The sequence below is a fragment of the Chiloscyllium punctatum genome, chromosome 13, assembly GCF_047496795.1.
Source record: "Chiloscyllium punctatum isolate Juve2018m chromosome 13, sChiPun1.3, whole genome shotgun sequence".
NCBI lineage: Eukaryota > Metazoa > Chordata > Chondrichthyes > Orectolobiformes > Hemiscylliidae > Chiloscyllium > Chiloscyllium punctatum.
In genome coordinates, this window is record NC_092751.1 from 70,396,194 (window position 1) to 70,411,873 (window position 15,680).

General features: G+C 44.6%; 1 long non-coding RNA gene across 1 annotated transcript in view; it reads right to left on the minus strand.

The window, feature by feature from the left end:
• Window positions 1-222: 222 nt before the first annotated feature.
• LOC140484549 (uncharacterized) overlaps window positions 223-15,680 on the minus strand; it is a 99,533-nt gene continuing 84,075 nt past the window's right edge. Inside the window, exons 4-5 of the long non-coding RNA XR_011962288.1 lie at window positions 8,191-8,342; window positions 223-402 (exon numbers count right to left, since the gene is read on the minus strand). This is a non-coding gene — a long non-coding RNA (uncharacterized lncRNA). The remainder of the gene's footprint in view (window positions 403-8,190; window positions 8,343-15,680) is intronic.

Genomic DNA, 15,680 nt, shown 5'->3' on the forward strand with positions numbered 1-15,680 from the left:
TCCACACTGTAAGTTCTCTAATCTAATCTAAGAATGGTGATAGAGGGTTATTTTCCAGACTGGAGGCCTGTGACCAGGTTCAGTGCAGGTTCCACTGCTTTATGTCATTTATAAAAATGGTTTGGATGTGAATATAGGTTTGTAAGTTTGCAGATAGCAGCAAAATTGGTGGTGTGTTGGACAGTGAAGAAGTTTGTTTGACAGTACGACAGGACAATAGGCTGAGGAGTGGCAGACGGACTTTAATTGTGATGAATGTGACATGTTATATTCTGCTTAGGCAAACCATGCCCCTCCCCTCACAGCATGTTGCCGCCACGACTCAGTCCCTCTTCCTCCTTGCAGCTTGTCACGGCTGTGCCGCCGACTCGGCCGATCCTCCACTTCGCGGTGTCAGCGGACCTGAAACATTAATTCAGATGTTTCTTCACAGATGCTGCCAGATCTGCTGAGCTTTTCCAGCAATTTTTGTTTTAGTCTCTCACTGAGGCTAGCCTGATCTCCACACTTCCCAATAACTATACACGAATTATGAAGAGTATCGGAGTGACCCTGGCCTGCTCTCCACACCTCCCAGTAACTACACACTGACTGTAAGCAGTCTCACAGTGATTCTGGCCTGCTCTCCACACCTCCCAGTAACTACACACTGACTGTAAGGAGTCTCACAGTGATTCTGGCCTGCTCTCCACACCTCCCAGTAACAACACACTGACTGTAAGGAGTCTCACAGTGATTCTGGCCTGCTCTCCACATCTCCCAGTAACTACACACTGACTGTAAGGAGTCTCACAGTGATTCTGGCCTGCTCTCCACACCTCCCAGTAACTACACACTGACTGTAAGGAGTCTCACAGTGACTCTGGCCTGCTCTCCACACCTCCCAGTAACGACACACTGACTGTAAGGAGTCTCACAGTGATTCTGGCCTGCTCTCCACACCTCCCAGTAACTACACACTGACTGTAAGGAGCCTCACAGTGATTCTGGCCTGCTCTCCACACCTCCCAGTAACAACACACTGACTGTAAGGAGTCTCACAGTGATTCTGGCCTGCTCTCCACACCTCCCAGTAACAACACACTGACTGTAAGGAGTCTCACAGTGATTCTGGCCTGCTCTCCACACCTCCCAGTAACTACACACTGACTGTAAGGAGTCTCACAGTGATTCTGGCCTGCTCTCCACACCTCCCAGTAACAACACACTGACTGTAAGGAGTCTCACAGTGATTCTGGCCTGCTCTCCACATCTCCCAGTAACTACACACTGACTGTAAGGAGTCTCACAGTGATTCTGGCCTGCTCTCCACATCTCCCAGTAACAACACACTGACTGTAAGGAGTCTCACAGTGATTCTGGCCTGCTCTCCACATCTCCCAGTAACTACACACTGACTGTAAGGAGTCTCACAGTGATTCTGGCCTGCTCTCCACACCTCCCAGTAACTACACACTGACTGTAAGGAGTCTCACAGTGACTCTGGCCTGCTCTCCACATCTCCCAGTAACAACACACTGAATGTAAGGAGTCTCACAGTGATTCTGGCCTGCTCTCCACACCTCCCAGTAACAACACACTGACTGTAAGGAGTCTCACAGTGACTCTGGCCTGCTCTCCACACCTCCCAGTAACTACACACTGACTGTAAGGAGTCTCACAGTGATTCTGGCCTGCTCTCCACACCTCCCAGTAACTACACACTGACTGTAAGGAGCCTCACAGTGATTCTGGCCTGCTCTCCACACCTCCCAGTAACAACACACTGACTGTAAGGAGTCTCACAGTGATTCTGGCCTGCTCTCCACACCTCCCAGTAACTACACACTGACTGTAAGGAGTCTCACAGTGATTCTGGCCTGCTCTCCACACCTCCCAGTAACTACACACTGACTGTAAGGAGTCTCACAGTGATTCTGGCCTGCTCTCCACACCTCCCAGTAACTACACACTGACTGTAAGGAGTCTCACAGTGATTCTGGCCTGCTCTCCACACCTCCCAGTAACTACACACTGACTGTAAGGAGTCTCACAGTGATTCTGGCCTGCTCTCTACACCTCCCAGTAACTACACACTGACTGTAAGGAGTCTCACAGTGATTCTGGCCTGCTCTCCACATCTCCCAGTAACTACACACTGAATGTAAAGGGTCTCACAGTGAGCCTGCCCTCATCTACATACCTCTGTGTAACTGTACAGTGTCTGTAAACAGTCTCACACTGAGTGTGGCCTCATTTACACACCTCCAAGTCAGTATAAAGTCATTGTAAAACAGTCTCTCAGTGAACCTAGCCTCATTGACGCACCACCCAGTTACAATATGGTGAGTATAAACAGTCTCATTGAGAGTCTGGCCTCATCTGCATGCCACCCAGTTACTACATGGTGATTGTGAACAATCTAACGCTGAGCTTGGCTTTTTCTTTTTAAATTTCAAAATTATATTTGATTCATCCAAAATATCTTTCTATATATACATAGTCACAAATGCAGTTTGGTCCTTTACAGTTGCATATCACATGACAATAAAGGATATTACAACAAAGAATAATCTATTCAAGTAAACAAACATTGGACTTTGGACGAACCAAAAACCCAAAAAAGGTCTCTTACATCATTATATATACATCATTATATATCTGGGAGACACTGGGAAGGTCCGATAACTGAATGGACCCCCATTTCCCTTCAGCAGGAAAACCTTAGACAGTGGTCTTACCCCCCACTGCACCTTGGCAGCAGTTGCCCCAAGCTTTAGTCCATCCCTCAGCATGTAATCCTGGACATTAGGATGTGTCAGTCTGCAACATTCAGTCAGGGTCAACTCCTCGCTCTGGAAGACCAACAAGTTCCGGGCAGACCAAAGAGCATCACTTACTGAGTTGATGATCCTCCAGGCTCAGTCAACATTTGTCCCAGTAACTATTTGGTGACTGGAAACAGTCTCACAGTGAGCCTGTATTGTTCACCCTTCTACCAGTGTCTGTTGCCTGTTTCACAGTCAGCCTAGCCTCATCCTTACTTCCTGTGAGTCAATCCTTTGTGTCCTCTTCCATTTAGCCCCTGCCTTTGGGAATGCAGCCAGAGATCTCTCCAACCGCATTTCATTCTCCTCACTGTCTTAGTGTTCCCACTTACACCACTTGTCTTTCCCTCTCCCTCCTGACTAGATTTTGTGAACCCCAACCCTCTTCCCTGACCCCCACCATCCAGCTGCAATGTTCGAGAATCCCCACCATGGACGCTGCCATTACTTCTCCAGCTCATTCATATTTCTTCACAAAACAGAAACATAACTCATTGACAGGAATAAGTGGCAGGTGAATGAGATAAATCATTCTGTTTTCAGATTGCTGTTCAATGGTGAGATTAACTTTATTTTATGTGTATAAATCAAAAGCAAAAAAATCACGTGTAGTTCTGCATGCAAATCATTTCATTGAATACAGCTGTGCAAAGAAATGATATCTCTCTGTTCAAACCATTCCAACAGTACAACATTGGAGAGAGAACATTTGGAAATGATGCAGAAACTGCAGATCAATTAAGGGGAAACTGAAGGCATGCTCTGCACCGAAACTCTTAATCCATTTCACAAAGGAAATACTTTGTTCAGGCGATTAAATCTGTTTTTACTGGTCTCCTTCCCATTCAATTTTCATCCACTTTCTGGGTCGCCTCAAATGTGTGACTCCCTTTCCTTTCCAGTATGGCCTTACCCCTTCCTTTTCCCCGGGTATGTAACTGATTCTCTTTAGTGTGTGCTTTATTTCCAGGGGAAATATGAATTCCAGTGGTTGTGACCAGGACAGCCAGCTGGACCTCATAGAATATGAGTTCCCTGATTGGAGCTGTTAATCTGGACCAAGCGGGGAGCCCTGGCTGACAGATGAGAAGGGTCAATGTCAGAGATGCGGTCTCTGAATGAGGTCGTGATAAAGTCAAGGACAGTTCATGTGTAAATAGAAGGGGACTTGGAGAAGGCCACAAGCCTCAGTGCAGATTTCTTCACATCCATCTCCAGCACTGGGTTTAAACATTACTGCATACTCTTCCTTTTAGAGTCACAGGCATAGAGTCAAGAGATATACAGCACGGAAACTGACCCTTCTGTCCAACACAACCATTCCAACCACATATCCTATATAAATCTAGTCCCATTTCCAGCATTTAGCTCATATCCCTCTTAGTCACATACTCATTCAGATGCCTTTAAAGAGCGGTGGTTATGATCTACATGAACGTCAATGAGGTGTTCGACAAGGTTCCTCTACTGCTCACCCGTAGACTGCTGAGCAAGGTTAGATCACATTGAACACAGGGTAAAAACAAGGACTGCAGATGCTGGAAACCAGAGTCTAGATTAGAGTGGTGCTGGAAAAGCACAGCACGTCCTTGGATGCTGCCTGAACTGTGTTTTTCTAGCACTACTCTAATCTAGACTCATAGTGAACAGTCTATTCAGTCTCTCCCTATAGCTCAAACCCTGTAACCCTGGCAGCATCCTTGGAAATCTTTTCTGAATCTTTTCAAGTACAGTAGCGCCTCGACATACGAACGACCCCGTTCACGAACAAATTGGTTTACGAATAAGTACGTAAAACTTTGCTTCAACAAATGTACAAAATTCAAGGTGCGAACGCAAAAAGCCCGTGTGCGACCACGTGGTTTCATTGTTCTGCTTTGCTACGCACTTGTTGAACACAAATGCTCTCGGGCCCCGCATGATCTCATTCAGTTCGTGTTTGGCGCGTGCACTGTGAACAACCGTCCAAGCATTCTTACGCTATCCAAGCAATGGGAAAAATTGATTCAGTTCGCGAACTGGGTCCCAGAACGGATTAAGTTCGTAAGTCGAGGTGCTACTGTACTGTTGTCCAACATCTCAGTTTCAGTAAAGCGTTTGATAAGATTATCTACGGTAGGCTATCCCAGAAAATACGGAGGCATGGGATCGAGAGTGATCTAGTGGTTTGAATCATTAATTGGCTGGCTGTAAGAAGACAAAGGGTGGTGGTTGATGGGAATTGTTTCATCCTGGAGTTCAGTTACTCGTGGTGTACTGCAAGGATCTGCTTTGGTGCCACTACTGTTTATCAGTTTTATAAATGACCTGCATGATGGCATAGAATGATGGGTTAGTACATTTGCCATTAACGTTGGTGAAGTTGTGCCAAAGTATGTTATAGATTACAGTGAGACATAGATAGGCTGAAAAGCTGGGATGAGAGGTGGCAAATGGAGTTTAATGCAGAAAAATGTGACATGATCCACTTTGGATTGAATAACAGGAACACAGAGTACTGAGCTAATGGGTAAGATACTTGGTAATGTGGGTGAGCAGGTAGATCTCAGTGTCCATGTTAGAGCCCTGAAAATTTCCACCCAGGTTAAAGGGTTGTTAAGATGGCATATGATGTGTTAGGTTTTATTAGTAGAGGGATTGAGTTTTGGAGCCATGAAGTCATGTTGCAGCTGTACGAAACTCTGGTGTGGCCACACTTGGAGTTATTGTGCACAGTCCTGATCACCGCATTATAAGAAGGATGTGGAAGCTTTGGAAACGATGTAAAGGAGATTTACCAGGATGTTGCCTGGTGCGGAGGGTAGGTCTGATGAAGAAAGCTGAGGGACTTAATGCTGTATTCCGTAGAGAAAAAAAGGTTAAAAAGTGACTTGACAGAGGCACACAAGATGATCAGAGGAATAGATAGGGCAGACAGTGAGAGCCTTTTTCCTCGGATGGTGATTGCTAGCACAAAGGGGGCATAGTTTAAACTGAGGGGTGATACATATAGGACAGATATCAGAGATAGATTTTTTATTCAGAGAGTAGAATGGGCATGCAATGCCCTGCCTAGATCAGTAGAGGACTCGCTAACTTTAAGGGCATTTAAATGATCACTGGATAAACATGGATGATAATGGAAAAGTGTCAGTTAGATGGGCTTCAGATTGATTTCACAGGTCGGCAAAAAATCGAGGGCCTAAGAGCCCTGTACTGCGCTGTAATGTTCTACGTTCTAACACACCCTATCCCTGTAAGCTTGTTCAGTCTCTCAAACATTCTGTATCTATGTTCTATCTCTGTCTGCAGTGAGCAGCAGGGTTAGAATAAAACTGATACTGAGAATGTGGGACCAGTATTGGGTTGCATTTGCAGATGTGTTGATGGACAGGAAAAAGAGGTTGTGAATGGAATTGATTTTGACTGTGATGGATTCTTGAATTTATTGAGTTGATAATTGACTTTTATTCTCCGATGACATCTCATTTGATTCATTGAATGTTAAGCAGAAAGGATATGTTGGTAAATTTAAATTTTTATATTGTTTTGAAATGTGATTGATGTATTTGAATAGGCACTGCACCCATTTTCAGAAATTCCCAGATCCCTTAGTATGTTAAATCAATTATTGGAGTCTGTTCGATGCTGTATTCTGGAGTGGAGCATTCTTTACACCCGATTGGGTATTCCATAGCACACCTTCTGACATGAAACCCGGTATTCTCCACTGGAGCCAGCTTTTCCCGGATTTCCTGATGTCACCTCTGATCTGCATCATGTGCAAATATTTTACTGAAGCCAAAATGCTTGTGAATGTCTGGTTCAGTCCATATGTCCCGAAATGGGGATTTTTGCAAGGCAGGGATGATCTGACAATTCCCCGTGTTACTGAAACAGTGATCTAGACATGGGCTGTAGGTGGTGTAGAGAATGATACAGCCCACTGGCTGGTTATTGTGCTGGAGTCTGTTATTCAGCAGAGTTTGGAAAAGCTGAGACGCGGTGCGGTTCCTGTTGATCTGGACGGGGTTCAGCAATTTACTTTCTGGGCAACGACTGCTGCTGTTCGGGAAGACAGCGAGGTAATTTCTACCTGGGTAGTTTTGGAAAAAGTTCACATCGGAGGTAATGAAAGGATGTATTGATATGCTGGGGTTCAAGTCTATATATCTATTGGAGTTTCCGCACTGGGAAGCAGGTAAAGCCACCAGGAAGGCGAAGTGTTCTCTCCCATAATCAGACGCCCGGTGTCCAGCACCAAGCGGAAACTGAAAGGGGTAAAGTCAGGGTGTGAGTCTAGGGACAGACTTCAGGTGAAACATTCTCTGTGCAGTGTTAGTGGGCCCTGTTTGAGATGTGTTACTTGGAACAATGCCCATCATATTAAAGAAAAGGTGAAACCCTGCAATTCGCATTTCAAATTATTGCATGGGAAGGTCAATGTTGCTTCAGTTTGTATCCCTATCTCAGTGTTGTAGTAAATTCTGGGATCAGTGTCAGGTTTAAAGACAGAACCAGGGTGATGCGACAGAGCACAGAACATTGTTACTTATTTTTGTACAAATCCTCCTGCAATGAATCACAGAATGCCACAAGCCTTCTTGATAACTCACTGTACCTTCACCATAAGGTCCTTTGACTGATGCACTACTCGATGCTCCATGCCAGACATATTGATTAGAAACAGAGAGAGATGGGGAGAGAGAAAGAGAGAGACAATGAAGGCTACAGGAGCAGTGAACTCGAACTGGAGGTAGAGAGAATCCTGGAAGAATTGGAAAATAGAAAAAGTTTGGGGCATAAGGACAAGGTGTGGAGCAACGAGAAAGCAAGGGAACAGAAGAAAGGGACAGAGAGAAAACAAAGACTTGCAGACTGACAGGAAATGGGAATAATAGTGAAGGAGACAGAGGGAGACAAAGGGAAACTGAGAGGTGGGTGAGGCGATTCAGTAAACAGTAAAATGTTGCCTGTGAGTGGGATTTGGGCATTTTCTCCAAAAATCACTCCGATGTATTTCACTGTCTCCTTTATTTCAGGGTCAGCGGATGCTATCGATTTCACTCTTAGTGATGTACAGCACCTCCCCCCCCCCCCCCCTCCTCTGCTTACAGAGCTTTTTTTTTAGATTACTTACAGTGTGGAAACAGGCCCTTCGGCCCAACAAGTCCACACCGACCCGCCACCCACCCAGACCCCCACATTTGCCCCTTCACCTCACACTATGGGCAATTTAGCATGGCCAATTCACCCGGAGGGGAGAATATGCAAACTCCAGTCAGTCGCCTGAGGCGGGAATTGAACCCAGGTCTCTAGCACTGTGAGGCAGCAGTGCTAACTGCTGTACTACTGTACTACCGTGCCGCCCTGATCAGGTAAGAGCTGTTTCACTGACACTTACCTTTTAAAAATGCCAGTCACGGCATGGTTATCCAGTGCAGCCGCATCTGACATGGGGATTGTGAGCAGCACCAACACGAATAGGCAGAGTGTCCGCATTTTTCAGATTTGTCAGCACCCTTTAACCGTACGATAGGAAACACACAGACAAAACTGGAAAAGATGAAAGAAAAACTTGTTCAATTCAAAACTACATTGGCAAGAGCATGAAAGATATGCAGGGACACAGATGTTGGCAAACATAAACGTCCTGGGTGGTGTTTGCCATTAATTAAGCAGAAGGTCTGGTTACCTCCCATGAGTACAATTTGCAGGTGAAGGTTAGAGTTTCTTCCAGGAGTTATGGGGTATAGCCAACCTTTCAGAATAGGTGCAACAGGCCCACAGCTCTCTTGGAAGGGGTCGGTGGAGGAGATGTGTTCTCAGACTCCAAATACAACAGGACTTTGAAAATGTCCAAAACAATGTGCACTTACATAGAACCTTTAAAGGATTGAAACATCCCACAGGATATTGCACAGGTTCCCAGTATCATTCACTGATCACAAACTGACTCTGGTGCAGGTCCAGTTAATCACAATACATATCACCAATTTGGATGGGTGAATCAAGTATAAAATATCTAGATTTGATGACAATTCAAACTTGTGCATCATTGTGACTGATGTACAGGAGGTAAGAAGGCTTCAGAATAATATGAACAATTTCAGTAAATTGGGAAACACATGGAAGGTGCAAATGGGAAATTGTCCACGTCAATAGGAAATAAGATACATATTTGTAGAGTATTATTCAAATAGTGATCGAATGGAGCAATATTGTCATCCATAAGGAGAGGAGGGATAGGCTGGGACATTAATTCACTGGAATGTAGGAAGTTGAGGGGTGACCTTAGAGAGGTTGAAAAATCATGAGGGGCGTAGATGAGGTGATTAGCAACGGTCTTTTTCTAAAGATAGGGGAGTTCATAACCGGAGGGCACAGTGTTTAGGTGAGAGAAGAGAGATTTAAAAGGGACCTGAGGGGCAACATTGTTACACAGAGGATGGTTCGTGTGTGGATTGAACTGCCAGAGGAAGAGGGAGATGCATGTACAGTTACAACATTTAAAAGACAATTGGACAGATACATGGATAGGAAATGTTCAGAGAGATATGGGCCAAATGCAGCACAATGGAACTAGGTTAGTTTGGGAAACCTGATGAGTGTGGACACATTGCACTGAAGGGTCTGTTTCCATGCTGTAGGAATCTATGGATGGCCTTTTCCAGAGGTCACTGAAATTCAAAAGGAAGGTGCAGCTGGATAAAGCAACATGTTAGAAAGACAAACCGCCTGTTGGCCTTCATTGGCTGTGGATTTCAGTACAGCTTGAAAGCTTATACAGTTGGTGAGACCACAGCTGGAGTATTTTGTACATTCTTGATTCAAGTACCAATGGAAATTGATACCTACTGCGAGGAGACAGCAGTAAGGGTTTATCAGAATAATTGTTGCTGTGCCAGGTTGGTCCTATGAGGAGTGTTGGGGTTGGGTGGGCCGGCATTCACTGGAAGGTGAAGTGTCTCACTGATGTGTATAGGATTCTGACAGGGCTCAGGATGCAATGTTTCCCGGGCCTGGGAATCCAGAGAAAGGGGCCAGGGTCTTAGCATACACACGGGACACCATTTCTGACTGAGATGCTGAGAAATGCCTTCACTCAGACAGTGGTGACCATCTGGAGACCTCGACCACAAATGACTCTGGAGGCAAAGTCACTGGGTTTTTTTTAAAGAAAGAAACATATTGATTTCCAGGAGCTAAAAGTGTCAGTGGGTCTGAGAAAACAACAGGTATGTGACTGCGTGATAAAGGATCAGCCAGGATCATATCGGAAGATGGAGCAGGGCTGATGGGAAGGTCACCCTTTGTTTCATTGTCCATTCTCTCCTATTCTTAGCATCTATTATCACATATTCAACTTTTCTTCTATCCTGGCTTGCTCTCCATTATCTCCTTGTTTTCCCAGCCCTTTTGTATTTTATGGAACAGACTAAATGCCCTGAAGACTATCAAGGAGATAGCCTGGACTGTAACCATTATCTTATTTTGAGGCGAGTTTAAGGTGCTGCATTCCAGATGTGATTTGATTGGTCAATCTCATCGGATTTAAGCAAAAGCCACTTCGTTCTTACCCCACAGTTAGAAAATATGCAAAACAAAAAAATGGCTAATTTTAATTCTGTCGACATACTTAACAAAATAGTGTATTATTTAACTAATACTCATCAACGTCCTAGTATAGCAACATCACATAAATGCAGCCTTGGCCAAGGCAAAATCCAGCAGATTCTAGTCCAGGAGAAGGAACACTAACAGCAGGAATCTGGCAGCAGGAAGAGAGAGAGAGAGAGACCTGTATCTGGCAGCTTCAATTCCAAAACCCCCAACTTCAACAGCTGAAAGCAACCCCTAAAACCCTGGGTCTGTGTGTGAGGCTCACTGCACCCATTCATGCTTCTGTCCTTTCCTTTAAACTGTGACACTGCTCTCACTTTCACAAGGTTGTTTTGTCCCTGGGTTTTTTTTTAAGAGACATCTTAAAGGCAGAGGTGCTGATGGGTCTGGAAAGAACTGAGTTTAACAACGGCGGAGAAGTGGCCAGTTCTCCCAGTTCAGGGGGTTTTTTTCAAGTTTTGTTTAGCCCACAGTCTGAACATGATGGATTCCAGGGAAGATTGAAAACTTCAGCAGATGATTCCTCATTGCCTTTCTCTCTGAAATCGCTTTGGAAGTTATCCCCGCCTCTCTGTAAGAAGCTGTGTTGCAATTTACCTTTTTGCCAAGGGGTGTGTTGACGAGGTGTTGCTGTACTGGACCAGTGACCTAGTAGGAGTTACTGGACTGTGTCGGTTAATGCTTTCCATAGTTCGGTTATTTTAAATTCCGTTTTGTTTAGTTTGTGTTTCAACTGTAGGGTTTAAATAAATTCTGTTTTGCTTAAAGCTCAGTTATTTGAGCAGTTGCTTTTCACCGGGAATATCCACTTCACATCTGCCTTTAAAACAGGATGAAGTTAGGGTCTCGGCTACCTTCTTAAAACATTTTGAGGGGTTCTGGCCTGGTCTGTAACAAAATAAAAGCTACTTAGTCTGCTTTCCATGGAGCAGACATCCCAGCATCTCTTGAAAAGAAGCAGAACAGAACCAATCTCTCTTAAATGCGCATGTTATCACACACATCTCTCTCTCTCTGTCTCTCTGGGCTTCATCTCCATCTATCCACTCAGATCTCCCTTTCCCCCCACAGCACACCCAACCCAGTCTTCACTATAAATACCCCTTATTCCCTGCTGCTATCTGTTCTGATGAAGGGTCAACAGACTCGAAGCATTAACTCTGGTTTCTTCCCACAGATGCTGCCATAAATTCGCGGTCCATCGTATTCATTACAAAGATGGATGGATGGATAATAAGGGTTGATTTAGCCAGTGAATACACCAAAGTGCAAAAGCTGAGGTTTTTCCACTGCTACCTCAGAGGTTCGAAAACTGCACTTCCCTCCAGACACCGTACTATCTCTGAGCACAGATACTTCCAAAGTGCAAATCCAAGCAGATGCTTCTGCCTCCTGGAACACAATGTCCAGATAATCACCCCCTCAATGAGACATCAGAATGATCGAAGTTCAGACTCCATTACATTAGCACTGAGCTGATGTTCCTTGACCTGCAGGCATTTGCTCTGAGAGTTGTTGGTATCGATCACACTGGTGTGCACCACCCTACCCACAGTACAGCTGGAAAATATCATTTACCATCTATCCAAATTTTGGGCTTGAAGAATTAGAATTCAATGGTTCAAACAGGACCTTTTCCACACTTCTCTTACATTACCTTGTGAAACCCAGTAATTATAAATATAATGTTATGACTTCAGCAACCTGCTTCAGATAGAGAGAGACAAATGGGGGGGGGGGAGGGGGAGAGAGAGGCGGGCTGACAGACTGAGTGAGAGAGAAAACCAGACAGACGTGGAGAAACAGTGAGAGAAAGAGACACAGATACAGACAATGAGAGAAACAGTTTGTGAGAGAGACACAGACAGACAGACAACCAAAGATGCAGAGTGGGAAAGAAGGACCGAGAGGAGGTGAGACAGAGACAGTGGCAGAGAGAAAAAGACAGAGTGTGAGAGGCAGAGAAGGAAAGAGTGAGAAAGAGAGTGAGAGGCAGACAGGGAGTGAGAGACAGATAGAGACAAAGAATATGTGTGTGTGAGAGAGGGAGTTAGTGAGTGACTAAGTGGCAGAAAGAGAGAAAGACAGTGAGAGTGCAAGAGGAAGAGAGAGGCAGAAAAAAGAATGAGAGAGACATAAATGGTGAAAGAACAAGAAATACGGACAGAGAGAGCGACAGCAAGAGATCAAAAATGAGAGAAAGAGAGTGTGAGAGAGGTGATGTGAAGGACAGAGAGAGTGAGATAGAGTGAGTCAGAGACAGAGTAGAAACAGAGAGATACAGGAGAGAAAGATAGAGAGACATGAGAGAGAGGGGGCTGAAGGAAGAATAAGGAACTGAAAGAGTCAGTGAGAGAGAGACAGAGAAAGACATGAGAGAGAGGGGGAAGTAAGAATGAGGAATAGAGTCAGTGAGAGAGGGAGAGAGAGACAGCATGTGTGTCAAAGAGAGATACCCTGAGGGAGAAAGCAAGACAGTGTGAGGGTGGGGGAGTGACAGAGACAGTGAGAGACTCAGAAAGAGAGAGTGGGAGACTGTGACAGAGAGAGAGTCACTGAGATAGAAAGACAGTGGGAGAGATACAGTGAGGGAGATAGAGGGAGACAGAGAATGAGGAAGTTAGAGTCAGTTAGACAGAGAGAGGGAGAGTTACTGCGGCTGAAAGAGCGAGAGATAGAGACAGAAAGCACGAGAGAGAGACACAGGAAGAATGAGAAAGAGGGACAGAGTGAGATCAATAGTGTGAGAGAGAGACAGTTTAAGACAGAGAGTTTAAAAGAGAGAGAGAGACAAGAGACATACTGAAGGACAGAGAGAGAGAGGAATTCAGAAGCAGAGTACACCGAGACATATGAGAGAGAGAGGGGGAACGAGCAAGAAAAAGGAACAGAGAGAGATTCATTGAGGGAGCCAACAAGACAGTGAGAGAGAAGAGTGACAGAGACAGTGAGAGAGAGAGACATTGAGAGAGAAAGATACAGTGGGAGAGGAAGAGAAACAGCATAAGAGATAGACAGACAGAGTGCGAGAGAGGGAGAATCAGTGAAAGAGAATGAGACCGACGGAGAGAGGCACTGAGACAGAAAGAGCAAGAGAGGGAGAGGGACAATGATAGCGAGAGAGATGCAGAGTGGGAGACAGTGAGAGAGAAAAAGAGAGAGAGCCAAGTGAAGAGAAACAGACAGAGAGGCATAAAAACTTTTCACCAACCTGAACCACCTCTCCTCTGAACCAGTTAATGACTCTGCCCTTCAGCCCTCAATTTATGTCACTGTCCCTGTTGGGCCACTCCTTCTTTTGAGTCGGCCAGACATTTACATCTTGCAAAACAATCCTGTTGACCAAATGAACCACAGCACATCCACCCATCTCTTATCTCAACAGGGAGAGAATGCAAAGTGTAAAAACAATTTGATTCCATTTGCATGTTCCTTTGCTTCAAACCAAATTAATGCTAATACTCTGGTGGCTGGTTCCAAATTCTCCTCAAGGTGAGACATTGATTCAACAACCATTGCTTTGGGTGGTCTGGTGGCTCAGTGGTGAGCACTGCTGCCTTCCAGTGCCAGGGACCTGGGTTCGATCCCAGCCTCAGGTAACTGTATGTGTGCAGTTTGCACATTCTTCCCACGTCTGTGTGTGTTTCCTCCCATAGTCCAAAGATGTGCAGATTAGGGTGGATTGGCCATGCCTACAGCATCCAGGGATGTGGAAGCTAGGTGAGTTAGCTAGGAGAATGGACTGGGTGTAGGTCAGGCACTGTTTGGTGTGTCAGTGTGGGCCGAATGGCCTGCTTCCCCACTGTAGGGATTCGATGAAGCTGATCAAGTTTACAAATGTCAGTATTTCTGACAACTTTTAGAGTGGGTACGGTGGCTCAGTGGTTAGCACTGCTGCTTCACAGTGCTAGGGACTCGGGTTCAATCCCAGCCTCAGGCAACTGTCTGTGTGGAGTTTGTACGTTCTCCCTGTGTCTGTGTGGGCTTCTTCCGGGTGCTCTGGTTTTTTCCCACAACCCAAAGACGTGCATGCCAGGTGAATTGGCCATAGTGTATATTACCCATAGTGTCAAGGGTAAATGTAGGGGAATTGGACTGGGTGGATTGCTCTTTGGTGGGTTGGTATGAACTTATTGGGCCGAAGGGCCTGTTTCCTTACCAAGGGGGATCTGATCTAATCTAATCAACCAACAATTCAATGTGTGTGTTTAATTAAATAAACTCTACTTTTTTTTTAATGAGGTAAATACTTACTGTCAGAAGCAAGTACTTCATTTGAAGAAATATTTTCTTATTGATCTCTCCACTGGCAGCATACCCTTCCCTCATAAGATCAGCGATAATGTACACTTTATTCAAAGACACAACCCAGCTGACATCTGGCAAGTGGACAACCTGAGAGTGAAGCATTACCTCCCCACTGCTCCTGATAATGTGACAGTCTGTATACTCTGCAGTCTGGTTCGCTTGCAGTTAAATCAAAGATTTAATTGTTTCATCATTTGTAACAAATTTAAATTCCAATCATGAGCAAAAGCTCAACAAGATCTACTCATGGAATACAGGGAAAGGTAAAGATTGTTGTTAATTAAAGGAAGGGGTGTATAATGATGATGTTGGGGAAAGGGTGACATTTTGTGATGCAGCGGGAATGAACAAGGTGCTTTAAAAAAATGGGGATTCAGAATATCTTTTTACATTCAGTACAGTCGGACTAAAAAAATGCATTGAGAGAAAACAACATCAAATTCAACCAGTGACAGAGATGAAAATGTTTGAAAAAGCTTTCTATAGGTGAAGCAAAACATGATCAGAACACACAAATATGTACCGGAGTGGCAGTGAAAGATCATGATCACTGCAACCAATATTCTGAGGATTTTGAATGTTGATCTTTAGATTCTGGAATTATATTAATTTCCCAGTACGACTTCTGTTCACTCATGACCAATTCAGCAATCTGCTCATTTTCACTAGGACATTGCTTGTATTGTATTATTGAGAAGTGGAGTGAATGTTCCTCTCTGAAGACAGACCCAAAATATCATCTTTATTTCTCTGTTATTCACACCGTCCCAATTGCAGGTTTTCCTTCCTCTGCCAGTTGTCTTTTCTGATCACCTTTTGCTTTATCTTGAGAAAGCTATTTCAAACACATGTTCTTGTCTCTCACTAGTTTAATTTCATGTTGTTTTCTCTCTCAATGCATTATTTTGTTAATCCTGCTTTACTGAATTCGAAAGTGTTTTGAATCCACAGGCACAGGCTTAA